Source organism: Bufo gargarizans, chromosome 6 (assembly GCF_014858855.1).
Source record: "Bufo gargarizans isolate SCDJY-AF-19 chromosome 6, ASM1485885v1, whole genome shotgun sequence".
In the NCBI taxonomy this organism is placed as follows: Eukaryota; Metazoa; Chordata; class Amphibia; order Anura; family Bufonidae; genus Bufo; species Bufo gargarizans.
Genome location: NC_058085.1, coordinates 318,632,323 through 318,651,272, shown reverse-complemented (window position 1 = coordinate 318,651,272; position 18,950 = coordinate 318,632,323).

Sequence of the window (18,950 nt, the reverse complement as noted above, 5' to 3'; positions counted from 1 at the left end):
TTTACCATCACCTATTCCAAGTGATGACAGTGTAACATATGCTGCCCATGAAGCCAGAATTCTGTGAATCAAAAAATCTTCAAATAATGTGCATTAGGCTACTTTCGCACTAGCGATTTTCCTGGATCCGGCAGGGCTCAGAAAAAATGCTTCAGTTACTGATAATACAGCCAACTGCATCCGTGATGAGTGGATCTGGTTGTATTATCTTTAACATAGCCAAGACGGATCCGTCATGAACTCCACTGAAAGTCAATGGGGGACGGATTTGTTTTCTATAATGTCAGAGTTAAACTGATCCGTCCCCATTGACTTGCATTGTGGGTCATGACGTCTTGCTCCGCATCCCTATGACAGATCTCAATACGGGAAAAAAGAAACGCTAGTGTAAAAATAAATAGATAATGGTATAGTATAGCCCAAAAACAAAAAAAATCTATCAATATTGGTTTTAAAGGGGTTGTCTGAGTGTTTAAAGCGAATGACTTATCTTCAGGATAGGTCAACAGTATCTGACCGACTCCCGGTACTCCTGCCAATCAGCTGTTTGAAGAGGCTGCAGCTCTCTGTTTAGCACCGCAGCCTCTTCCTAGACCAGTGACGTCAAGTGAATGAGGCTGAGCTGCAGTACCAAGCGCAGCCAGTATCCAATGGATGGTGCTGTGCTTGTTAAGCTGTGAGGAGGCAGATCCAAAATGCATTCTGCTCTGTTTTGCTCCGCATCCCATGACAGAAAAAAAAACAAAGCTTGCTGCAGTTTGCTCTCCGGTATGGGAATGCAGTGAAACGGAACGGAATGCATTTTGACAATGAAATAGAAGCGGTTTTTTTTTTCTGGTATTGAGACCCTATGATGGATCTCAATACCAGAAAATAGAAACTCTAGTATAAAAGTAGGAACATGGGGAGAAGTCACCCACCCAGGACTACTCCCAGTAAGAGCCACCATCCCGGGTCAGCTATTACAGCCATACTAGATAGCAACGTGTCAAACAGCAACTGCTGCTAACTCGGATTGTTGCGGATATCGAAATTTCGATACCCAATCAATACTTTACTGGGATTTCCATTTTTTTGATACTGAGCTGCGCAGTCTAGTATCTCTGAACATGAGCGCACTGCTGTCGGCGCGCTCTTGTTCTCTCAGCAGCACAGGGGAGAAGGAAGCAGTCTCTCCCTCCCCCTGTACCGCCGCTGCCACCAATGAACGGAGAGAGGGGAGGAGGAGGGGCGGGCGCACTGCGCCACCAATGATACGACTTTTCCTACACAGAGTGGCGCCCAGCAATGTCCCAGCACTTACCACTATTCCTGGGCGCCGCTCCGTTCGCCTGCAGTGCCCCATTACTGTCTCCTCTCCTGCTCCATATGCTAATTACTATCGGAGCGATGGGGAGGAGACACCAGCTTCTCTAGTGGGTGTTCCTTCTCCCTGCGCTGCGATTGAACAGCGCTACAGCCAGGGAGAAGGAACGCCCACTAGAGAAGCTTCCCATTGCTCCGATAGTGATTAGCATATAGAGCAGGAGAGGAGACAGTAATGTAAGTGCTGGGAAATCGCTGGGCGCCGCTCTGTGTAGCCTAATACTTAAAGTCTGGACTCAGGAAAAGTAGACTTTAACACATAATACAGGAGGTGGGTGCCGGCAGCTTAATTGCATTTCCTGACAGGGAGCTGCGATCAGCAGCAGTTAACCCCTCAGGTGCGGCACCTGAGGGGTTAACTGCCGCTGATCTGCCAGTAACCGCCTCCTGTATATAAGGGGTAATTAAGGGGTAATTATCATTGGTGGCGCAGTGCGCTCAACCCCCAACCCCATTAAAATCATTAGTGGCACAGTGCCCCGGCCCCTCTCAACCTCCCCCCCCAGTATTGAAATCATTGGTGGCAGTGGCCACGGGGTCCCCTCCCCCTCAGTGGTGGTGCAGTGGCAGCTTCTGATCGGAGCCCCAGCTGTGTAATCCTGGGGCTCCGATCGGTTACCATGGCAGCCAGGACGCCACTGAAGCCCTGGCTGCCATGGTAACATCCCTGATGCTGTGTGAACAGAGCACAGAGCAGCAGGGACAGTGTGAAGTCCTATTCACCCTGATAGAGCTCTATCAGGGTGAATAGGACAAGGGATGAAAAAAATCCCAGGTTCTAGCCCCTAAGGGGGGAAATAGTTATAAATCACCCCCTTTCCCAATTTCACATATAAAATGTATAAATAGTAAACATATTACATATCGGCACGTCAGAAAAGTCCAAACTTTTAAAATATAAAAAAAATCTATGCAGTGAACGCCGGAACAGAAATAATAAATAAAAACTGCGCGATTTGCCATTTTTTAAAATGCGGAATGCACATAGCTTTTTTGGTTTCTTTTTTTCGCGTGGTATCGAATGGTATCGCAATACTTTTTAATGGTATCGAAACCAAATTTTTGATTCTGTTATCGCAACAACTCTACTGCTAACACATGAAACCGTCTCTTACCTCACCAAGGCCAGGAACCTCGGTGACACATACAGTAGCTATTATCCCTTGAACCCTCCTATATAACTCCCCTTTTTGTTCAACCCTGAGGGGGTGAACACACGTGAAACAGTGTACCCGGGACAGAGCATCTGCGTTTCCTTGCGACCGGCCTGCCCTGTGTTCCACCAAAAATGTTACATTTTGTAGGGAGAGAAAGCATCGGGTGACCCGGGCATTTCTGTCCTTGGCCTGGCTCATCCATTTGAGAGGAGAGTGGTCAGTCACCAGGCGTACATTTCTCCCCAACAAATAATAGTGGAGAGACTCGTGTGCCCACTTGATAGCCAGGCACCCTCTCTCCACTATACTGTGCCTGGTTTCGGTTGGGGTGAGCTTACGGCTGAGGAAGACAACGGGATGCTCCTGCCTGTTGACTTCCTGAGACAGCCCAGCACCGAGGCCTACTTCGGAGGCTTTGGTCTGTACTATAAACTCCCCTTTGAAGTCGGGCATCACCAGAACCGGAGACCCACTCAGGGCTGACTTCAAAGCGGAGAAAGCCTCTTCCACCTGATCATCCCAGTGGACCATCACTGACTTGCGTCCCTTCAAGAGCCCTGTCAATGGTGCGGCGACTGTAGCAAAGTGGGAGACAAACCTCATATAATATCCCACCATTCCCAGGAACGACTTTACTTGCCTAGTAATGACAGGTCGGGGCCAATTCCATATCGCCTTTATTTTGTTCACTTGGGCTTTGATGACTCCGTGCCCAATGACATACCACAGGTATTTTGTCTCCTCTAACCCTATTACACATTTGTTTGGATTAGCTGTTAGTCCAGCCTTTCGAAGGGAGTCCACTACAGCCTGTACTTTTGGTAGGTGACTTTACCAGTCAGTACTGTGAATGGCAATATCGTCCAGGACTTATATTGGTACAACCCCTCTGGTGTGATGAAGGCAGTTTTCTCTTTGGCAGCCTCCATCAAGGGTACCTGCCAGTACCCTTTGGTGAGGTCCAAAACAGAAAAATACTGGGCTTGGCCTAACCTCTCAATAAGCTCATCCACCCGAGGCATGGGATACGCATCAAACTTGGAGATCTTGTTTAGTTTTCGGAAATTGTTACAAAACCGGATTGTCCCGTCCGGCTTGGGTATTAGCACTGTAGGACTAGCCCACTCACTTTTAGACTCCTCAATGACGTCTAGCCTCAGCATCATCTGCACTTCCTCTGAGATGGCTTGTCGCCAAGCCTCGGGTACCCAGTATGGTTTTAGCCGGACTTTCGCCTCAAGTGCGTCCAGGGAGATCCGAAAAACACATCTGTGTTCCGGCTAATAAACTCCCTGGTATTCTAAGCTTGCTTAGAGGAGAGGCTGTCAGCAATTCTTACTGTGGCAACAGCTTCCCTTGCTTCAGACAGAAGGGCCAACACCTCTTCCCCTAGAAAACCTGGCCGCGGGCTGTCTTCTGTACAGGTTTCTTCTGCTCCGGCTTTCGCTTCCCTGGCTGGTGTACCTTGTAATTTACCTCTCCAATTTTCTCAATTACCACGTAGGGCCCCTGTCACCTGGCCAGGAACTTACTGTCCACGGTCGGCACCAGAACCAAAACCCGATCACCCGGGTAAAGATCCAGACCCGAGCCTGCCGATTATAGATCCGACTCTGGGCTCGCTGAGTGTCCTCCATATGCTCCCTGACGAGGCAAAATGGTCTCTATCCGTGGTTGCATCTTGGTAACATACTCAAGGACACTTTTATGCGGAGTGGGTTGCTGTTCCCATGCCTCTTTGGCTACGTCCAACAAACCACGAGGATGTCTGCCATATAGAAATTTGAAGGTAGAGGCCTGGGGTACCTCTCGCACAGCGAACATGAGATATGGCAGAAGAAGGTCCCAGTCCTTCCCATCTTTAGACACCACCCTTTTTAACCGTTTTGTTAAACCTTTCAACCAGACCGTCCGTTTGCGGATGGTACACAGACATCCGTAACTGTTTGATATGCAGCATCTTACAGAGTTCCCTTATGTCCTTGGACATAAAAGGGGTCCCCTGGTGATTCAGAACCTCTTTAGGTAGCCCCACTCGGGAGAACATTTCCATTAGCTCCTTAGCTGTAAGTTTAGCTAATGTACAGTACAGACCAAAAGTTTGGACACACCTTCTCATTCAAGGAGTTTTCTTTATTTTCATGACTATGAAAATTGTAGAGTCACACTGAAGGCATCAAAACTTGAATTAACACATGTGGAATTATATACATAACAAAAAAGTGTGAAACAACTGAAACTATGTCATATTCTAGGTTCTTCAAAGTAGCCACCTTTTGCTTTGATTACTGCTTTGCACACTCTTGGCATCCTCTTGATGAGGTTCAAGAGGTAAGTCACCTGAAATGGTCTTCCAACAGTCTTGAAGGAGTTCCCAGAGATGCTTAGCACTTGTTGGCCCTTTTGCCTTCACTCTGCGGTTCAGCTCACCCCAAAACATCTCGATTGGGTTCAGGTCCGGTGACTGTGGAGGCCAGGTCATCTGGCGCAGCACCCCATCACTCTCCTTCATGGTCAAATAGCCCTTACACAGCCTGGAGGTGTGTTTGGGGTCATTGTCCTGTTGAAAAATAAATGATGGTCCAACTAAACGCAAACCGGATGGAATAGCATGCCGCTGCAAGATGCTGTGGTAGACATGCTGGTTCAGTATGCCTTCAATTTTAAATAAATCCCCAACAGTGTCACCAGCAAAGCACCCCCACACCATCACACCTCCTTCTCCATGCTTCACGGTGGGAACCAGGCATGTAGAGTCCATCCATTCACCTTTTCTGCATTGCACAAAGACACTGTGGTTGGAACCAAAGATCTCAAATTTGGACTCATCAGACCAAAGCACAGATTTCCACTGGTCTAATGTCCATTCCTTGTGTTCTTTAGCCCAAACAAGTCTCTTCTGCTTGTTGCCTGTCCTTAGCAGTGGTTTCCTAGCAGATATTCTACCATGAAGGCCTGATTCGCACAGTCTCCTCTTAACAGTTGTTCTAGAGATGTGTCTGCTGCTAGAACTCTGTGTGGCATTGACCTGGTCTCTAATCTGAGCTGCTGTTAACCTGCGATTTCTGAGGCTGGTGACTCAGATGAACTTATCCTCTGCAGCAGAGGTGACTCTTGGTCTTCCTTTCCTGGGGCGGTCCGCATGTGAGCCAGTTTCTTTGTAGCGCTTGATGGTTTTTGTGACTGCACTTGGGGACACTTTCAAAGTTTTCCCAATTTTTCGGACTGACTGACCTTCATTTCTTAAAGTAATGATGGCCAGCGATTCGCTCCAACGGTACCTTGATGATCGAGAGAGGTACCAAGGGACTGCTGAAAAGGTGCTGGGGGCTAGTTGCCTGGCAGGTCGGGCAAGACTTACAGAATTCGTCGACCTCCCTAAATACACTGTGCCAGTAAAACCGTGGTAGTATCCAGCTGATTTACCTGATACAACATATCCTGATGAACCACAAAACTGGAGAACATTGTCTCTGCCCCAGCTTGTTGTGGTTTACCATCTACTATTAATACATTTTCCCAGGCTCGGGATAGGGTTGGGTCCCGGTGTTGTGCAGTACCAAAATTATCCCCGGAGACATTGAAGTCTGCCAGCTCAGGCCCCGGCGGCAAGTCTTCCACGTCTCCCACCATCACACTCAGTAGGGTTGTCTCCCCCTCTTCCACCGAAGTGGCGGTCACCCCTACCGCTGGCCCTTCGGCCTTGGGTTCCCAGGGTTCTGGCCTCCCCCCGGAGCAAGGCCACTCTGCTGGGGTTACCTCTGTCTCATGGGTAGAAGTCACTTTCGTAGCAGGCAACAGTGCCAGGAAACCTAGGAAGTCTCTCCCTGGTATAGGTTCGTAGTGTAAGTTTGTGGCAACTGCCACTTTGTGAGTCCACCTGCCTCCCCCCCGTGGTTAGAGACACCAGGGCGTTGGGATAGTCTTTTAAGTCTTCATGAATGCACATGACCCCGACTTTCCGGCCAGTATACTCAGCGGACCGTACCAGGGGAGCCCTTGCTAGACAACATACTCCCTGATTCCAGCAGGGCCTCCGCTGGAGTGTTTCCAACTTCCACCTGGCACAAGTGATTTAGAGTTTCCGGGGTACCCGCTGCACACAGCTTTCTGGCATATAACGACTGACGGAAGCCATAGTTCGTGTCCATGGGTTCAACCTGATGTGGACAGTCAGCTCATACATGGCCAGGCTCTCGACACCACCAGCAGACTATTGGACCTGGGTCCATAGTGGGTATATCCCGGGCGGGTTTGGTTGGCACAAGTCGCCGGGTCTGGGGTGGAGATTTACGGGATTTGACTGCTCCCTCCCAAAAGAACACCCCTGTAGAATCCAGGTAGCCTCATGGCGTTCCACCAGGTCGACCATCTCAAGGGCATTACCTGGAGAGACCTGGCCGATCCATTGCTGGCGAGGGGGTGGCAAAGCCCTTCAGAACATATCAGCCAATAGTCTATCCATAATAGCCATGGGACTCAGCACATCAGGCTGTAGCCACTTTTGCAAAAGGTGGAGTATTTCATAATACTGGGGTCTTGCAGGCTCAGCCGGCTTAAACCCCCACTGATGTACCCGCTGGGCCCGGACCAACACATTCACCCCCAGTCTTGCCAAAATCTCACCATTTACTTTTTGGTAGTCGGCCGCTTGATCATCCGGGAAGTCGAAATACACCCGCTGGGGATTGGATGCCAGGAACGGAGCGACGACCTCAGCCTACTGGTCCCGGGGTAGCTTCTCCCTTGTGGCCACTTTCTTGTACATTCCCAGGTAGTACAGCCATACTGGATAGCAACGTGTCAAACAGCAACTGCAGCTAACACATGAAACCGCCTCTTACCTCACCGAGGCCAGGAACCTCGGTGACTCATATCTATCACCCACAATCATCCCTTGAACCCTCCTACACTGAAAAAAGGATCCGTTCCATTTACATCCTGATGGCTCAGTTTTAGCCAGATCCGTCTGTATTAAATCAAAACTGAGCAAACCTAATCGGGCATGAAAATCATTGTACGTGAATGGAAAAAAAAAAAAACGGTTTAGGCACCATTGACTCAGGCTACTTTCACACTAGCGTTTCTCTTTTCCGGAGAAAAAACGCTTTTGTTTTGTCCCCATTCATTGTCATTCAGGACAAAACGTAACTGAACAGAACAGAATGCTCCAAAAAGCATTCTGTTCCGTTTGGTTGTGTTCCCCTACCGGAGAGCAAACTGCAGCAAGCTGTGGTTTACTTTCCGTTATGGGATGTGGAGCAAAACGAAGAACGTCAATGAGGACGGATCCGTTTTCTCTGACACAATAGAAAACGGATCCGTCTCTATTGACTTTCAATGGTGTTCAAGACAGATCTGTCATTGCTATGTTAAAGATAATACAACTGGATCTGTTCATCACGGATGCAGATGGTTGTATTATCAGTAACGGAAGCATTTTTGCTGATCCCTACTGGATCCGGCAGGGTTCAACAAAAACTCTTCCGTTACTGATAATACAACCATCTGCATCCATTATGAACGGATCCGGTTGTATTATTTTTAACATACCCAAGACAGATCCGTCATGAACGTCATTGAAAGTCAATGGGGGATGGATCCGTTTTCTATTGTGTCGGAGAAAACGGATCAGTCCTCATTGACTTGATCCTACTTGCTCCGCATCCCATGATGGAATAAAAAACGCAGCATGCTGCGGTTTGCTCTCCGGTATGGGAACACAACCAAACGGAACGCATTTTGGAGTATTCCGTTCTGTTCAGTTACATTTTGTTCCTATTGACATTGAATGGGGACAAGAAGTTTTTTTTTCGTGTATTGAGACCCTATGACGGATCTCAATATCGGAAAATATTAACACTAGTGTGAAAGTAGCCTTAGGCCTCTTTCACACTTGCGTTGTCCGGATCCGGCGTGTACTCCACTTGCCGGAATTACACGCCGGATCCGGAAAAACGCAAGTGTACTGAAAGCATTTGAAGACGGATCCGTCTTCAAAATGCTTTCAGTGTTACTATGGCACCCGGGACGCTATTAAAGTCCAGGTTGCCATAGTAGTAGTGGGGAGCGGGGGAGCGGCATACTTACCATCCGTGCGGCTCCCGGGGCGCTCCAGAATGATGTCAGAGCGCCCCATGTGCATGGATCATGTGATCCATGCGATCACGTCATCCATGCGCTTGGGGCGCCCTGACGTCACTCTGGAGCGCCCCGGGAGCCGCACGGATGGTAAGTATGCTGCTCCCCGCTCCCCACTACACTTTACCATGGCTGCCAGGACTTTAGCGTCCCGGCAGCCATGGTAACCATTGAGAAAAAGCTAAACGTTGCATCCGGCAATGCGCCGAAACGACGTTTAGCTTAAGGCCGGATCCGGATAAATGCCTTTCAATGGGCATTCATTCCGGATCCGGCCTTGCGGCAAGTGTTCCGGATTTTTGGCCGGAGCAAAAAGCGCAGCATGCTGCGCTATTTGCTGCGGCCAAAAAACGTTCCGTTCCAGAACGGAAGACATCCTGATGCATCCTGAAGGACGGACTGTCCATTCAGAATGCATTAGGATAATCCTGATCAGTATTCTTCCGGCATAGAGCCCCGACGACGGAACTCTATGCCGGAAGAAAAGAACGCAGATGTGAAAGAGCCCTTATCCACTTACGTCCACTGGACAAAAGTTTGTGAGAAGGCATAGAGTGCGTTAAAAATGTAAAAGAATCTCCTCAATCCCGTTTTCACACTTATTGGGTCCCCTAAGCCTGGTGCATTGATTGGCAGAGCGGGCATATACTGCCGTGTTCCCAGTGTTGGAATGGGATCAGTGGGAAATTGGTGAGGATCCCTTCTGTTCTTTTTAACCCACTCTGAGCCTTCTGACCAAAACATGTCCCATCTGGAAGACCCCTTTACAGGCCCTTTTGCAAATTGGACACTGGCCTAGAGGTTTGAGATCTCAACTTACTGTTAGTGCATGGGAAGATTCTTCCTTATATCCAGAGGCTGAAAACCTGGCCTTATAGCTGAGAGTACATAGCAGTGGAGTCCAGTCCATCTCCAGACTGACTGCTCTGCTGTACGTTTAGCTGACAGAGGATTGTCTAGACTGGATATAACTGTAGCAAACCCTAAGCAGCAATAGGACGATACGGGAACCAGAATCTTACCATCTACCGGCATCAAGCAGAAATCTTGGAAATTAGAAATTTAAACCTATGAAGTCCTAAGGTTGCAGAATTGTTTATTACGCGATGATTAGGCTTCACACACATCGGCCCCTTTAGGCTTAATGCACACGATCAGGATGGCGTGTGGAAAATCTGCACCGTAGGTCATGTACATTGTATTCTATGAGAATTTGAAGTTCTCAATGCACACAATGCAGATTTTTTTTCTGTGCGGATTTTGACCTGCGGTGCGGATTTTAAAATCCGCAGCATGTCAATCTCTTTATTTTTCCTGACCGGATTTTCATCATTCACTTAGTAAAATCCGCACCAATTCCGCATGCAAATCTGCACCAATTGATGCGGATTGACCGCACGGATTTGCCTACGAACACCAGTGGATTTCAGTGTGGATTCTCCGCACATGAATCCGGAACGTGTGCTTGTACCCTTAATGAGTTCTTTCTGTTAGTTCTCTCATTATTCCGCTCTGATTGAATGTCATGTGCTACAAGTATGGAGGACAAGTTATTTTCTTCTCATTATCCAGGCCCCAGGACAGGGCGGGGGGGTTCTTGGCCATCTGACGTGTATCCATTACTTTGTGTCCGATCCTGTAAAAATCAGTGGCTCGCTGAGCATGTGAAGCTGCACGAATGGCTCGCAGGCCGCGCATGGTAACAATTTCTGGATATTTTTTCTTTTTATTTATGGGGCCAGTAATGTAAAACCACTTTCTCTCCTCATGCAAACTGATTTTGGAAGCATTTGTTAAATTACTTCCATCGGCGGGGCTGCGCTTCGCTGTAGAAGTTCATTTTAGTTAAACAGTTATATGGAGCATATGGTCCACGATGTTATCAGCCAGTTGGACCGGCTCCATCGATCTGTGAATGGCCAGATATGCAAATGAGGCTGGATCCCTCGGAGAGATAGTCGGGTCTGCCAGGATCAGCGGGATGTATTCTGGATTCTGAGGCTTGGTGTGATGTAACCAGGCTGGAGAACATGACAGCTAATGACAAGACTTCAAAAGCCATCATCTCTGCCTGGAACTGGCGTCTAACTTCCTCTAACGGGTCCCCCCCCCCTCCGGTTTTATGCTAAAGTTGCTTAGTCAGACATGGTCCGACTGACACAGGTACAAGGCCCGTTCCAGTGTGTCAGAGCTGCTTTACAAGATAAAGGAGTGGATACAGTATTAAGACTGAAAGATATGGGCACTTATGGGGGTACATGGAGATGTGCTGTAGTGTAAAGTATCAGGGACTCAATGCTTCTTTCTCTCGCCCGCAGAGACCTGAAATGTGAAGTCTTGTTATGTGTGGATCTATAGGTTCAATACTGCACCCATACTTCTGTATGGGCCGCCCAGGATAAATGATACTCTGGGTGCAGAACACTTACACACTAGCACATGGGTGAACAGAACAATGACATACTGATACTTGGGGACAGGGCAGGGCAGTGATACACTGACACTTCGGGACAAGGCAGTGACGGACACACTGACACTTGGGGCGCAGGAGGATGATACTTATGGTATAGGGTGATGACGCACTCAGGGACAGGTGTGCAATCTGTGCAGTGTTACACTAGGTCTCAGTAGGCAAGGGGGCCCAATATCACCTTGAAGAGGTTCTCCAGGCTTTTAATAGGATAGGTCATCAATATCTCAGGATAGGTCATCAATATCAAATCGGCAGGGGTCTGACAACCGGGACCTCGACAATCAGCTGTGTGAAGGAAAGGCGCGTACGCACAGTGCACTCGTGCTGTCTCTTCTCCCTTTCTGCTTGCTGCTGCTATGTCCATGATGAGCAGGAAGAGAGAAGGGAGACGCACACACGCACCTTCCTTTCATACAGATGATCAGCTGGGGGTGCCGGGTGTCGGACCCCTGCAGATCTGATATTGATGACATCTCCTGGGGATAGGTCATCAATATTTAGAGCCCAGAGTACCCCTTTAAAACAGGTCCCCACTGTGAGTTAGATTCAATGTAAGGGGCTGAGGTAATACATTTTACATCTCACTAATATATTCTTAGACAAAGGGGAGGAGGTGTTCTAAGCTGAGCTATTAAAGTACTAGGGGCCCGTGAAGTGTTCTCTCCCAGCGGTCCCCTAGAGTCTCTGTCCACCACACTCTGACACTTGGGGAATAGGACAGTGACATAATGATACTTGGGGACAGGAGGATGACACACTGGCAAGATGGTGACACGTTGACAGGGGTGGACTGGAAGCTTAAAGTGGCCCTGGAAAAACACCTAAAAGAGGCCTCATCTTGTAGGTGAGTCCAGATCGACAGAAAACAGGGCAACACAAGAAGGCGGGAAATACACAAATAGGCAGAAGTAGTCGGGGCCAGCGGTACCGTAGTGCAGCACAAAATGCCACTCCAGCAGAACCGGATACCACAGGGCAGCACAAAACACTGCTGCTCCGCTGCAGTAGCCCCCTGTACCACCGTCCCGAGCATGGCTATACAGTTTAATTGTGGAGGGCACCTGCAGCCACCGGCCTCGTGGATAAGAACCTGATGCCCCTTACATGAATTACTATTGAGATCATCAGATCGTTAGGTAACTAACTGGTGGCCAGGAGGAAGGCTCAGGCCACCCCCTGGGCATCGGCCCACCGGTAAATATACCTGTAGGGCCTATGGCCCGTCCGCCCCTAATAATAATAATAATGACACATTGACTATTGGGGTAAAGGACAATGACACACTCGAGGTATAGGACAAAATGACGGGACTATGCTCTGGATATAAAGTGTCATTGAGCTGCAGTGTCCTGGGTCGTCCCCTCATGTGGTTGTATTTCACTGTGGGGACATCTGTAGCTCGTCTCTGAGCTGTCAGGGCTGCAGGAATGCTGCCACAAGTGTCCTTATCTCTTGCCTCCTGGCCAGATAAGAAGATCTTCTATCCCAGGCCAGATCACTAGCATTCTACACCAGCTGTGATGAGTGGACACATCCTTGTGAAGAAACACCCCGCACATGTTGGAGAAATTCAGATGGATCCCTAGCTGAGCTACATTATTCTATGAGATGATTCTTTTCAGACAGTGCCTGGAGTAATCACTACACCTCCTACAATGCACACCAACTGGGAGTGATCTGTAGCCCGAGCAGAAATGAGCAGGACACGATACAAATCAGATGCAAGTTAGGGCACCATGGGGTGAATGGGGCCTATGCTTAAGGCCTCACACGATCATTTTTTGGGTCCGCATCCGAGCCGCAGTTTTTGCGGCTCGGGTGCAGACCCATTCACTTCAATGGGGCCGCAAAAGATGCGGACAGAACTCCGTGTGCTGTCTGCATCCGTTGCCCCGTTCCAAGGGAAGGCACACGGGTGGCTTCCTTTTTTGCAGAGTCGTGGTTTGCGGAGCGCAAAAAACTGCACGGTCGTGTGCATGTAGCCTTAGTCAGATGACAGCAGCCACATTCTATATAACAGAACACTTCCAATCATTTTTCTCCCTACCATGTTAACAACCTATATATGACTGTCCAATGATTGGATGGCTATCTAGATGTAATTTTTTGAAGTTACTTCATGTCTTCTACTTCCTGTCCAGAGTCTTTAACTTCCTCGATCTGTTCGCTGTTGTAACAATCTTTGTCAGACCATCAGTCAGACCATGGAGAAGTGAGGGGTGGTTATTGCATCTCCCCTGTGCAGTCCCTGTAAGTGTGGCAGGACAGGGCTTCTCACAAATGCACTTAGTCCTCATGCACATTTTCATATTTTTCCGTGTGCTATTGCATTTTTCGTGTATAGCACACTGACGCATTCATTTCTATGGGGCCATACACACATCCATATATTTTGCGGATCGGTGTGACCATTCCACACATTATAGAACAGGTCCTATTCTGGTCCATAGTGCAGACGACAATAGACCTTTCTTGTGATGGGAGTGAGAAAAATGTGGCATGCTCACGGAAGATATCTATATTTTCCGGATCTGTAGTTTGCAGACTGGACACAGTCGTGTGTATGAGGCCTTATCAAAACAGTTCTCCCACACTCTGCTGTCAGTCAGTCCAATCCTCCAGACATTATCATAATGAGATTACATGGCAGACAAACCCATCCGTGCAGCAGTGTTGTAAACTAAAGGTATCCCCGTGTTTGTGTGGGTTTCCTCTGGGTGCTCCGGTGTCCTCCCCCACTCCAAAGAAATTCTGATATGGAACTTAGATTGTGAGCCCCTTTGGGGACAGCGTGATGCTAATGTCTGTAAAGCGCCGCAGAATATAGTATAAGTGCATATAATAAATAATGGTATAGTGTAGCCAAAAAAAGAAAACGTCCAAAAAAGAATATCTATGAATATTGGTTTTAAAGGGGTTGTCTCACTTCAGTAAGTGGCATTTATCATGTAGAGAAAAATAATACAAGCCGCTTACTAATGTATTGTTATTATTCATATTGCTTCCTTTGTTGGCTGGATTCATTTTTCCATCACATTATACACTGCTCGTTTCCATGGTTACAGACCACCCTGCAACCCATCAATGGTGGTCGTGCTTGCATAATATAGGAAAAAGCACTAGCCTATGTGCGCTCCCATGGTCCCGGCCAGCAGAGAGGCTGATGCTTTCTCCTATAGTGTGCAAGCACGACCACTACTGCTGGATTGCAGGGTGGTCTGTAACCATGGAAACGAGAAGTGTATAATGTGATGGAAAAACTAATCCAGCCAGCAAAGGAAGCAATATGGATAATAATACATTAGTAAGTGTCTTGTATTAACTTTCTCTACATGATAAATGCCACTTGCTGAAGTTAGACAACCCCTTTATAGGGGTTGCCTGAGTGTTTAAAACGAATGACTCCCGGTACTCCTTCCAATCAGAGTGGAACGGAGTCACGGAGTGGAACACCGGAAGCACTACAGATTGCTTCCGTGGTGTTTCTTTCCGTTGTTCCGCACCGCAAATAAATATGACATGTCATATTTTTTTGCGTTGCGGACAGACCATGGACCCATTTAACTTGTGGTCCCCAATGCACGGAACGGCCGCTCAACGGCCGTGTGCATGAGGCCTTAAGCTGTGATGAATGGGTCAGTGTGCTGGCCACAAAAAAATGTGGTTCGTGCATGGAATTTAAAATACAGTTGTGTGCATGAGGTCTTTAATGTGACAAACCCTGTTCAGCTGCAGCCTCCTCAACTGATCATCAGGGTTTAGGGATTTTGGAAAAACACCTTTAAAATGAAACCCCCTTTTTAGAGAGAACCTGTCACCACAAAATGCAGTGCAACCTGCAGGCAGCACGTTATTGAGAAGGAGGAGCTGAGAAGATTGGTATATATTCATGTGAAAAGATTTAGTAAAACTTGTAATATACACATAAATGTCATATACTCACCAAGCCACGCTCCCACAGCGAGGCCGCCCTCGCCATCAGTGCCGGTGACGTCACCGGGCTCACTGCTGGGCGGAAGCCTCCTCATGGCAGCCCTCAGGAGAGCCCGGTACGTCACCGGATCTCCTGAAAATGCCTTTGCCCTGCGCGATTCAGCCCAGGGCAAAGGAGAGCATCAGAACATGAACTGCTCTGCTGCTCATATCAGGGGGACTGCCTGGGTTCAGCTCTGAACCTGGACAACTCCTTTAAGTATAGAAAGAGCAGAGAAATGCATATATTACAAGTTTTACTAAATTGTTTTCACACAAAACTATATATCAATCTGCTCAGCTCCTCCTGATTTGTGGTGACAGGTTCTCTTTAGAGAATACCGGTACATCCCTGTACATAGTAAAATGAAGCTCAGCCTAGTAGAAGGCAGTAAGCACAGGGACATGGGTAGAGGAGACATTTCAGGTAGATTTACACGCCTTTGGAATGCAGAAAATGTTGCCCTCGTTTTCTCGCCTGAATTGGAAAATAGATTTTACATTTCCCGGACGAAATTACTAGTTATCATATCACAGAGTCGACAAATCTTATCCTTCCTTCGCTCATTTTATAGCCATGTTTCCAGCGCTTCATATAATGCAAAATACTCACCTCTGTCAAAGAGCAGGGGTGTTTGTTTCCTGCTTATCTCCTCTTATTGGAAGATGTACCAATCATGCTTATCTATGGGAGAGTTAGGACTTGGTTGACAGCCATTATGACCATCTAACCAGGAAGCCTAGGATGAAGGTAGGTCTTTCCTGGAGTGCTGCAGTGCAAACGCGATGGGCCCCCACATATTTACAGTACCTTTTAAACAGATTAGCGTTCAACTATTTTGTTTCTATTATTTTCCCCAAGATAAGCAACACCACATGTTCCTGGTCACAGCTTGTTCCTGATCCCACTCTAAAAATGATATGCAAGTTGGTTGAAGATAGCGGTTCACAGTAATCTTATGTCTACGACAACATAGGGGGTCTTAGTTTGATCTTGGGAACAAACATCAAAATGATAGGAATATTGAGGGATAGTTAAAGGGGTTGTCCAGGAACCCAAACAACCCCTTTAAAGAAGCGGACAGAGATATAGGAAAAGTACAAACAGCAGATGGCGCTATACAGATACATTTTATTGAATAGCTCATTCCTAATTACATGCAATTACAGAAGTATTCAGATCCAGGTGCTAGTTTGAAAAATGTATAATATTTTAGTGGGACAACCCTTTTAACGTCCAGAAATTAAGTGTAAGGACAGTATTCGTAGTCGGCTGTCACTTATCATTGGTGTAAGGAGATTTCAGGCTGTAAATGATCCTCTACCTGTGATTAGATGAGACAAAGATGTCACAGATAGTCCTGATGACGTCACTTAAACCACCATGACTCTGCTGCTTCTGCCTGGGATGATTCCTCTCACTGATAAGGACCTCATGTCATTCAGTAGCTCCCATGAGACCAAACTGTCAAGACCAGATCACCATCCTTGATCATTTCTACATACAGTACAGACCAAAAGTTTGGACATACCTTCTCATTTAAAGAGTTTTCTTTATTTTCATGACTATGAAAATTGTAGATTCACACTGAAGGCATCAAAACTATGAATTAACACATGTGGAATTATATACATAACAAAAAAGTGTGAAACAACTGAAAATATATCATATTCTAGGTTCTTCAATGTAGCCACCTTTTGCTTTGATTACTGCTTTGCACACTCTTGGCATTCTCTTGATGAGCTTCAAGAGGTAGTCACCTGAAATGGTCTTCCAACAGTCTTGAAGGAGTTCCCAGAGATGCTTAGCACTTGTTGGCCCTTTTGCTTTCACTCTGCGGTCCAGCTCACCCCAAACCATCTTGATTGGGTTCAGGTCTGGTGACTGTGGAGGCAAGGTCATCTGGCGCAGCACCCCATCACTCTCCTTCATGGTCAAATAGCCCTTACACAGCCTGGAGGTGTGTTTGGGGTCATTGTCCTGTTGAAAAATAAATGATGGTCCAACTAAACGCAAACCGGATGGAATAGCATGCCGCTGCAAGATGCTGTGGTAGCCATGCTGGTTCAGTATGCCTTCAATTATGAATAAATCCCCAACAGTGTCACCAGCAAAGCACCATCACACCTCCTCCTCCATGCTTCGCGGTGGGAACCAGGCATGTAGAGTCTATCCGTTCACCTTTTCTGCGTCGCACAAAGACACGGTGGTTGGAACCAAAGATCTCAAATTTAGACTCGTCAGACCAAAGCACAGATTTCCACTGGCCTAATGTCCATTCCTTGTGTTCTTTAGCCCAAACAAGTCTCTTCTGCTTGTTGCCTGTCCTTAGCAGTGGTTTCCTAGCAGATATTCTACCATGAAGGCCTGATTCGCACAGTCTCCTCTTAACAGTTGTTCTAGAGATGTGTCTGCTGCTAGAACTCTGTGTGGCATTGACCTGGTCTCTAATCTGAGATGCTGTTAACCTGCGATTTCTGAGGCTGGTGACTCGGATGAACTTATCCTCCGCAGCAGAGGTGACTCTTGGTCTTCCTTTCCTGGGGCGGTCCGCATGTGAGCCAGTTTCTTTGTAGCGCTTGATGGTTTTTGTGACTGCTCTTGGGGACACTTTCAAAGTTTTCCCAATTTTTCGGACTGACTGACCTTCATTTCTTAAAGTAATGATGGCCACTAGTTTTTCTTTACTTAGCTGCTTTTTTCTTGCCATAATACAAATTCTAACAGTCTATTCAGTAGGACTATCAGCTGTGTATCCACCTGACTTCTCCACAACGCAACTGATGGTCCCAACCCCATTTATAAGGCAAGAAATCCCACTTATTAAACCTGACAGGGCACACCTGTGAAGTGAAAACCATTTCAGGTGACTACCTCTTGAAGCTCATCAAGAGTGTGCAAAGCAGTAATCAAAGCAAAAGGTGGCTACTTTGAAGAACCTAGAATATGACATATTTTCAGTTGTTTCACACTTTTTTGTTATGTATATAATTCCACATGTGTTAATTCATAGTTTTGATGCCTTCAGTGTGAATCTACAATTTTCATAGTCATGAAAATAAAGAAAACTCTTTGAATGAGAAGGTGTGTCCAAACTTTTGGTCTGTACTATATACAGTATGCGAAAATATATTGAGTATTCAAGCCAAGAAGGAGGATGTAGGTATTGATGTGGATGGTGAGTTTGATCCACACAAGGTCTTTTAAGACGAGTAGATAATCATTCAGGTGACTGACAACACCAGTGACCTACCGACACGACGCCGTTTACATGCTTTGAGCCTTTATATAGGCTGTAATCACACTTGTGTCATGGCTGGATGCTCTCAACAGATCCCAATAAACTGGGGTCCATCAGCTTCCATTAGGGTTTTGATGGGAAGACATATTGTGTCCCACATTGACCAATTTGCAGCTGCTGCAGTCTTTGTATTGTTCGTTGGAGACCAACACCTACTTGGTATTTGTGGCCTACCTGTCCTGAGTATTTTCTGCAGTAGAAAATGTGCAGTCTTTCTGGTGGAGATCTGCAGCAGAGAAAAACTGCACCAAACTGCGCGGTTTTTGTTGCGGAAATGCTGCTGATTTGAGGCAGAGGGGAAATTTGCAATTAGAAGCCCCAGCATAAGTTGATATAAAGGGGTTGTGCAAACTTTTGAAGTTATCCCCTATCCACAAGATAAGGAACGACTAACTGATTGTGGGGGTCTGACCGCTGGGACCCTCACCGACCCTGAGAACAGCGGTCCCGTTTCCCTGATCTGATGGAGCAGCAGGATGATCATGCGTCCTGCCTCTCTATTCATTTCCTATGAGACAGTGCTCTGCAATTTCCGCTGCT